This window comes from Zonotrichia albicollis, chromosome Z (assembly GCF_047830755.1).
Source record: "Zonotrichia albicollis isolate bZonAlb1 chromosome Z, bZonAlb1.hap1, whole genome shotgun sequence".
Classification (NCBI taxonomy): Eukaryota; Metazoa; Chordata; class Aves; order Passeriformes; family Passerellidae; genus Zonotrichia; species Zonotrichia albicollis.
In genome coordinates this window covers 21,443,155-21,449,020 of record NC_133860.1, presented here as the reverse complement: position 1 = coordinate 21,449,020, position 5,866 = coordinate 21,443,155, and the positions used below count along the sequence as shown (strand labels likewise).

Sequence of the window (5,866 nt, the reverse complement as noted above, 5' to 3'; positions counted from 1 at the left end):
GTTTAAGCTCAGAGTAAGAGAATATCTACAAAATGGAAATGATTTCTTAATCATAATGTTAGTTTCTTAGTGCCTTTCATCTTCAAGAGATGAGAAATGCGAATTAGCAGTGTACCTTGAACAGTGCAAGATACAACAGAATTATTGCAGCACATGGAAGTGACTAAAACATACAAAGTGACTTATCTTCATGACTGAAAATTGCATTGTCACTAAGACCATGACTTTTGTGTACAATCTTTACAAACAAAACTACCATACATCATGGTGTATTTTAACTGTATTTTCAGCCTTGGTACATTTTATGCATGTATAATCTCAAGTTTGTGTAATCATAGTTTGTTCACAGAGATTCAATAATTAATTATATACTTGGGCAACAAATAGAGTGTACACATATCATCTCTAGAAATTTGATTGAGTTTTTTGAAGGAGAAAGTTTTTTGAATGCCAAAGGTTTTTCTGACTTTTTTATGGTCAGTTCTAAAAGGTTTTTGCATAACGAACACCGAGGATTTCAGACACGCACATGGAATTCACTTGCATTCACTCTGGGAAAATAATGTGACTAATATTTTGGGTACAGAACTTTTTATTGTGTGACTGAAATGTCAACATTATTGCTATTCCTCTGGGATAAAATGTCTGTTTGCTGGTATTGCTGAAATTCTTGAAGTTACCTTTATGTGTGCAAGGACTACATGCTCGGCCTGTAAAATCTTTATTTAAACACATTGTACAGTACTGCATGATCTCATTTTATTTTAGTTGCTGGCTACCCTCCTAGGAACAAAACTCATAAGCACCTGATTCAAATTATACTCAGAATGCACTTCAATCTCAAGCAAGACATTTTCTTATTTAAAACCTTACTCTTAACTAGATAATGCACTGGACTGAGAAAACACAGAGACAAGGCTGTCTAAATGCAAAGCACGTGAATGTTTAATCAGAAATATTAGATATGATTCAGACAGATTAATTTTACCCAGAACATATTTTGCTGAACCTTTTCAGGCATTGAATCCACAGGATCGAGCTGCTCTGCAGCATCGTTCAATGTAAGTGCCATCACTGTGAGATGATCTCTGTATCTTGGAGGACACAAGGGAAGAACAGAGCATGGAAGGGTAGGAACAGCACCTTTCCAGAGAGAATTGTGCAGCTTTTGCCTCTCCACTCTGCTGCATCTTGTGGTGTGTCTGTACAGGCGTGCTGGCAGCAGTGGGTGGCAAACTGGCAAATCTCCAGCCCATGTAATAAGGGTGGGCCTCAGGAGCTGATAAAGTTTTTAAATTTGAACTGTACCTGGTGAACAAAAAGAAAAAGGAAAAAAAAAACAAATGACCCTGAAGTCAGACATATTGTAATAAGCTGCCTGAAATGACATCATGGCAAAAAAAATTCCGGGCCACAATCCATCTACAAGTGTTATAAATAAATCATGTAGGGTTTATTTCTGCTCTCCATAGCTTGCTTCTGTGTCAATGCATGTGTGTCTATCAATATGTAAATCAGTAACACCTCATATAAACTTTACCTCATGACCATATGGTAATAGTTCACATAGCCGTCCTTTTGGATGTTGCCTCATACTTACAGCACTGCTTCTAAGCCAGGATACTAAATATTAACTTTCTTTAATCTTAAAAGGTTCTGGTAAGGTGCTCTAAGTGCTTAATGCTTAATATGGGCATTTGAGGACTTCGAAGATCACTGTGCTCGTTGGCAGTGGTGAGCACAGGCAGTTTGGCTTCTCCAGACAGGAAGCTACAAAAACAGGAGGTTTTGTGCACAAGTGGATAAAACAGACCTTTTGAGTATATGTTTGACCCATTAGGTGATCACAAACAGAACTGGTAGTGCTGAATTTGTATATGCAAATGACATGTAAAAATTCATAACACATGCAATATGACATATCTCCAAAGGTCTGAAATCGCCCCTTATTTCAGGAGCACGGTGGCTTCTTAAGGAAGACAAACAACAAACTCCCTCTCAGAGATGAAAAGGAAGACAGAGAGGAAAGGTCTTTTCTCTTCCTATTTATTTAAGTGTACTTCTTCCTAACAAAAGTGCAAGCCCTCTAGCATCATGTTTCCCTTCTTGTTCATCTCAAGTTAGTGAGGATGTCTTTGCCTATTTTTTAATTACATTTCTCCTCTGAGTTAAAACATCAAGTGAGATGCCCACAAGGCATATTTTTCTTGGCCATAATTTGGATACAGTAATTGAAGCTGTTAGCTTCAAAATGTCATGTAATGTTATAATCAGTCACTTTTTCTGTACACAACATAATTGCTCTTTCTTCGAAGTAAATAGGATGTCATATCCTGTCAATTTTACTTTCAAATAGCAATGACAAACTATTTACTGAATATTATAAATCTTTATGCAGCCCTTTACCAGTCAGCCAGAATTAATTTTATTTACCTATCAATCCTTGAAATGATAAGCAGATGGAAGAAAGCATGCTGCTGTGTATTTGCATGTCAATCATTCTTAACAACATTCAGAACTGTTTATTTTTATGATGTGTTTATTAATATTGTTTTGCATGTACATCAACTCAATTAAGTTAATGAGTGTACAACCTATTCCTACAATTTTCTTCAGGTTCTCAACATTTTAGTCTCTTTCAGAAAAGCTTTCCCCTAGCATCATTGTATCATTACAGCAGTTTCAGGCCTTCTGTCAGAAACCCTGTTTTTCCAGCATTTTATCAGCTGTAGATAATTATGTCTGTAATTCTTCAACTTCAAGATCTGTTGAGAATTTGCATTTAAGTTCTCATCTGTTTTTTCTCATCAAGATGGGGGGGGTAGGGGAGAGAGAGAAAAAGAGAGAGAGAAAAAAAGAAAGAGAAAGAGAGAGAGAGAGAGAGAGTGTGTGAATGTGAGTATGTTTGTGTGTATATGTGTGTGTGTGCACCACTTTCTGTAAGAGGTGAGAATTACTGTTAAATTATTTCTTCTCTGTTTTTAGTAGAAAATAACTTTCTTCTTAGATTTCACAAGAAAGAAATTTTCTCATTTGACAGATCAAATACACAGGTGCCTACTCTCTGCAGTTACTGGGAAATGTGTCATTACCATAGCCGCCTGCCCTTTTCTTTACTTTTTGGTTGTTTTGCTGTGACATTTGCAGAGAACATGAGATAGATGTATGAAAGCACTTACACAACTAATGCAGAAATTAACAATATCATGATTACTGATAGATGTGGGATTTGCTGCCTTCTGGTTGAAAAGGGTGAAGAACTTGCTGCTCTCTTATTCCCGCTGACTGCTGCAGGCATGAAGCCTTGAAATCAAAGGTGGGTGGCACCTCCAGCTTCCATGGCAGGCACATAAAGAGGCATCAGCTTATACCCACTGAGAAACTCCACCTCAGAGAGTGCAGCCCTGGGTCAAATTTCAAAAATGTGGAGAGAATTAGGTTTGCACACATATCATTCACTTTAGACTCAAACAAAGAAAATAATGAAAGCTTCATTTGCAGTATACAGATTTTTAAAAAAAAAACTCTATAGATGTGCTCTTTATCAACTGTGTCGGGTTCTGGAAGCCGATTGTGAATTTTAGATTCTGATGTTGGGACTGGATGTCTGAAAATAGGAGCTTAAGGCTTTGGCACTGCACCATTTAAATCCTATGCTGAAACAAAATATAAGAGCTAAATGTCAGGTTGGTCTCTTTGAGAATAGATTCTGCATTTCCACAAAGATGATTTCTACAGACAAAATAGTTCATCTTGAAATGTCCTGCATGCCAACTAACTCCATTGTGGTTGGTTTAGGGTTACCATACTGTGCTTCTCCTTGCCTGAGATTGTGCTCCCTTGTGAAAATTTCCATGACACTCTTTTTGAGGTGGAAACCCTAGACAGGTCTTCTCAAAACATATTAATTCAGCATAATATGATGATTACAGGAGAAGTAAATTAGGTTGGAAGGAAATCTGGCAGCAGCACTACTCTGGTTTTTGCGTTTTTTTTATCATTACCTCCGATTTTAACTTTGAAGTTCCCACATTAGGACAGTATGAAATTTTGCTTATCCACCAACTTTCATCCCATATTCTGTTAGAAATCGTGGGAACTGCCCAGAATAGAATTAATTTCCATCATCCTGTCTTAACGGATGGGACATTTCAAACAGAGGTAGCAAGGACCAGCTGTGGGATCCTGTGACAAAAAAACCTGAGCTGATTGACAAATCCAATCCATGGCAGTAAAAAAAATAATTACTGTCCTTGAACTGCACAAGTGTGAATGTGAGCACATAAACCAAAGAATCGGTAAGTTGACTCAATTAGAAATCCTTTCATCCTTTAACCACAGGAAACTATAAAGCATATTTTTTATGTATCGGTGTATGGACGTGTATTACTGTATATCAATGCATCCATTTATGTATTTTTCTCTGTAAGAGGCTCACAGTGCAGAGCTCCACAAAAGCATTAAGAACACAGCATTTAGCTTCATGGGTCAAAAGAGATAGGGCTGAAATCAGAGCTACATACATAAAAGCACTGGGGAAAATTGAGAGAAATCTTTCAATATTTCCATTTTCCTAGCAGATGGTAGAAAGTACTTAGACATGATGACTCTTCCTGGATGTGCTAGCATATGCTCTGGAATTGCCCATACAGAAAACTCTTGCTCATTGCAAATCTCACAGGAGCTATCACAAACAAAGCACATCAATTAACATTTGCTTATTATGTGACTGTGCACATGTGGCAATTTTCTATTTTTCTCTTATACATTAGGCCCACAATTTAGTCTGGATGAGAGCTACACCAGATGAAAGTCACGGCGCTTAGAGTACTGCTCTTTTCCTTTTATTTCTAAATAGGAATGCTTACTGCTTATCTGTCTCACTCTTTCTCTCTCTCTGTTTTTTTATATTTCATAGCAATCCAAACGTTTTGAGGCTTTTTGCTAAACCCTCTGTCTATAGCAGTTATTTTGGCATGATCTCAGAGTTTGAGGGAGGCAGTATAAGACATGCAGCAGCTGCCTGGCCCAGCATTATAGCTCAGTGAACTTTGGCACAGGTCAGACTTTCAAGTAGTTTCTACCAGTATATCAGCAGCTCACAGGAATGTAAATTATGCTTACCTGAGATTTGCGCCACAAGGAAGGCACGTGTCTTTGGAAAGGCATAATCCAGATCCAATTAATGTATTCCCAAAGACTAGAGATTGCGTGTATGCAGCACAACAGAAATTGCACATGAGGGTTTGTAGAACCACCTTCTTATGAGCACAGGAATAGAAGGGACAACTGAGGTCGTGTAATTCCCACAGTCCCAGTCAAATGTGCATAAGATTGAAATCTATCCACAGGACATATGGTCTATGGACCTTGCAACAGCATCAGAGCAAACCCCCATGGGCCAGCAAAATGTGCATTGTTACAAGAGCAATATTAAAAGGCACAGAGCTCTCTAGCTATTTCTTGAAATACTGAAATTTTGTGGTAAGCGTGTATAAAAGTCATGCTTTACATCTGTAGATGGTTGTTCCTTTAGCAAGGAACAGCAGAGGAGACTGCCATAGCAACATTGCTGATTTCATTTCCTTCCTCAGAGGTGAATATCACTTGCAGTTGTCCCTCTGCATCTTCCATACCTGCAAACAGCACCCTGTGCATCCCCTCTGAGACTCCACTTGCTCTCCTATCTCCATTTGCCCCTCAGAAAAAAAGGAGATGACAAACAAAAGCAAAAAACAAAAAACAAAAAAGCAGTAAAATGTTGAATGAAGAGCAGTACTTCAGCATACAATTTGCATCTGGGTGCTGCAGCTGAACAATAAAAATGCTTGCTACCATTGTGGTTTGGAACTTTCTACCAGATGTC

At 38.0% G+C, this 5,866-nt stretch overlaps 1 long non-coding RNA gene across 1 annotated transcript; it reads right to left on the bottom strand.

Annotated features, from left to right (window-relative positions):
- Positions 1-657: 657 nt before the first annotated feature.
- LOC141727238 (uncharacterized) lies at positions 658-5,335 on the bottom strand. The gene is made up of 3 exons (XR_012578295.1): positions 5,125-5,335; positions 3,180-3,404; positions 658-1,308 (listed from the first exon to the last, which is right to left on the bottom strand). It is a non-coding gene; the product is annotated as an uncharacterized LOC141727238 (long non-coding RNA).
- Between the last annotated feature and the right edge of the window lie 531 nt (positions 5,336-5,866).